Raw genomic sequence first — 3,589 nt, 5'->3', positions numbered from 1 at the left:
AATTATTATTTGTGTTGTAATAAATTGTAGTGATGCCCCTTGTGTTGTCATAGTTGTTTTCTAAGAAAACGAATGAAAAAGTCCCGAGGAGTAGATAAATCAGGAAGGACAGTTTCCTGATTTAATTACTTGGTTGATCTAAAGACAGCGGACAGAGACATGTTCTGACAGAGCTGTCAAGGCACACGTGCTGACCATAAAAGTTTTTATAACTTGCGGAAAACGTTAGTTTTGTATTAGGCATTGGGTATCTATATATCCTGTAACTAATGCGGCTTCTCTATATGTGCACACTTCAAAGGCATGCTGCCTTAGGGTAGTTCGTACTTGTTAGGGGAATACAGGTTGAACCGTCGATTTTTTACAAAATATCCTTCAAAAGCTGGCTTTTGGTATAAACTACCGGAAGAAAAACGTACAAGGTACGGGCTGACAACGACGGATGTTGTACCGTTAACTGGGCAATTTGTAACGGTTGTTTTTAAAAACTGCGTGGTCAGCAAACCCAAACGAACTACCTTCTCTGTTTGAAAACAAAAATTGAAAAACATTACAGCGATATACCTAAGAAATTCTTTACATGATGCATATCCTAAACACTCAGCCGGTATATGTGAAAGCCCAATCCGGATGCATAAACAGCAAAGAAACAAGTGTTTTCGATTGCCAAAAATAAGAAGCTTTAAGTGGCTGGTAGGTAATTTACCAGTAATATCAAGGTAAGTTCAATGAGGCGTCTAACTAACTTGTCCCATTGTCGATCTTGTGAATACGCTAAGTAATGTATACACATGTAACAAACAAATATCGATGACCAATACGCTATGGATAGTTTATTTAGAGTTATTTATGAAGAAATGTTTATTTCGTTGTCTTTCCCATAAGCCGTTTCAACACATATTCGCTGGCTATAGATGTATGGTGCCCCAAGCGTGCATCTTACTTTTACAAAGGATACCTGCAATTACATGACGTGCAAACGTTTATTTTCTCGGTGCCGTTATTAAAATAACTGCCATTACTGTAACTACTCGATCGCGCCTTACTTACAGAGTTAGATAGATTTTTGCTTTCGATCAGGTGTGTTAAACATACATTAATAGGGCGAAGTTGGATATGCAGCTGAGGTTTCAGGACGAAGAACTATGCAAAGCATAATAAATCAAGGTGTTTCTCAATGAAATACCGTATCTTCCCGTGACAACATTCACCAATATTAGAAACGTTATTGATGAAGAACTGCTACCAACGCTAAAAGCTGTTCTGGGCATTACTATTAAAAGGTGTGTCCACTGCCCCTTCATGGATGTGGCACACACAAGTGGGAAAATTTCACACGCCTAACGAGGTTGTTACCCGAATCACTGTGCCTTGTGACAGCTCCTGCTGTTTTACTTCACATCGATCGTATTCTCAGCTCTAATCGAAGTGCCTACGGGACCGCTAAATGATTCATTAAGAGCGTGTAATTTGGATGGAAAGAGATTTTAATGAGTTAACGTAAAGAAAATAACACATCTAGAGGTGTCTTCCCTGAAATAGCGTTCGTGGCACACGTGCTTCAATCGCGACCTCTGGAGCGGTACGACACCTCCGAGTAGGGAGCTGAGTTGTAAGAATCTATGAAAAATTTCTTTATAGGTTTTTCGTTAACGACGTGCGGATTAAGCAAATGAGTGATATGTGACAGCCGTAAATTATTCGTTCGGACGGATTACTAAGAACAGTATTAGGTCCGTCACAGTAATTTTGTTTCACTAAACCTGTTACTGTTTTAATAATATTTTCTTTCGAAACGATGCTTTCTATTCCCCTTCATTTGTTACGTTTATTAATTTAAATATGTATACCATATACACCGATAGATAAAAATTAGCTCGTTTGATATGAATAGATGATGAGGTCACAGAGTCGAATAAGCTTCTTAATAAATTGTGAACACTTTTCTTGTTTGTAGCCTCGCATGCGTATAGGGGTATTCCTGGTGTTTACCCAGTGTGGTTGTTACCAGTTGTAGTCATAGCGGGGTCAACGCAAGCTTTTTTGGTCAATTCGTGGCAGGTAGAAAATAGTTTTTTCAAACTATGGAATAGCTAATCTATGATTCAACTCGAAATAGTACATGAAACAACTAAACCATCGCTTAACATCCTGATGATAGTTTAGAATCCGAATGTATGGGCATAGTAGGTCATGTACAGCCATAACACTGTGATACCATAGGCCCATTGGAAACTTTTTTTTTATTAGGAAGACCTACCTAACTTGTGAACCTGACCCTCAAAATTTTGTGCTAGATACGTCGACGTCGATCATAATGTTTCACGAGCGAACTATATTCTGTTATTAAGCCATTTTGAGTAAGAACACCTTCTTTTTGTTAAATGAAAGATGTCTGCTTAATTCGATACGATGTTACAGTGAATCAACAACTGATAGTAACCGCTTTACTTGGACTCTTATTCGGTTTTACAACATCTTTACATTCAAATTTCTCGTATTTAGTTGTAGTGATGGATGCAAATCTAGAGAGATCCACTCACGTAGTATACAATTAGTTGTTTCGTAAACGGATTCCACTACGTGTCCTACTTTCTTAAACTTCTTTTTTGGTCTGAGCGATGTGTAGCCGCAGTAAGATCATCGGCTAGGCTCAACGGGGTAGAGCTCTCCCAAAATCATAATGCGTTAGAATAAACGAACGAAGGGCCACCAATCCTAAATATTGACTAAATTTATTTAACCGGCTTCACAGTTTTAAGCGAGTGTAAAAAACTATTCCCGAATTTTTCTGATCACTGTCCCTCCGACAATCAGTTGCATCGAGGCTGGATTTCAGTCTCTCAGTGTCTTACAAGTTTGCTTTCAGCATTTGATGAATGGGGCAAAGTCCAAGCAGATCGTCTTTCGAAATCATCACCAACGCCACAACATCCATTAAGCTATGCACGTCAATAAAATTTGAGATGCCCAGTTGGCAATCGATAGATTCGCCCATAGAAGCACACAAGTATTTCTTTGCTGTTAGAGCAGCGTCGCCGTCCCGCGGACGTTCACCTGCTATGCATTTGTGCACATGGCCGCTTGTATTCCCCCTTCATATCCACATCCCTCGAAGCTACCCTATTCTATAGGCATACAATAATCAATCAGTTAGCCAGTCGTCCTGACTACAAGTGCCAGAAATAGTAATAGTCCCTTATAACGTAAGTCCGTGTACTGTCATTGACACTAAGCAGAATCTTCTTTCTTACGTAAACCCTTTCAGTCGGGTCTTCTACCTATCTAATCTACATATTCTGCATAGTAGCCACCAGACTACGTACTCTGCGTGCTTCCTAATATCAAAATGCACACAGATGATTTTATTACTTTTTTTATAGAGATCAGTAAAAAGCAGGGAATAGGTGGAAAATTGGTGCTGTGTTCCATGGTCGTATCTGAACAGGGAGTTTTATCTATCTATCTATCTATCTATCTATCAGTATCTAAACAGTTTTATGGTTAATATGAAAGCGACACGGATTGGACTTCATTTAAATTTATAGTTTGGACTGGACCTATCTAAGAACGTCGGGGGTTTTCGACA

This window comes from Varroa jacobsoni, unplaced genomic scaffold, assembly GCF_002532875.2.
Source record: "Varroa jacobsoni isolate VJ856 unplaced genomic scaffold, vjacob_1.0 contig00176, whole genome shotgun sequence".
Taxonomy (NCBI): Eukaryota; Metazoa; Arthropoda; class Arachnida; order Mesostigmata; family Varroidae; genus Varroa; species Varroa jacobsoni.
Note: the sequence above shows the minus strand (reverse complement) of the source record.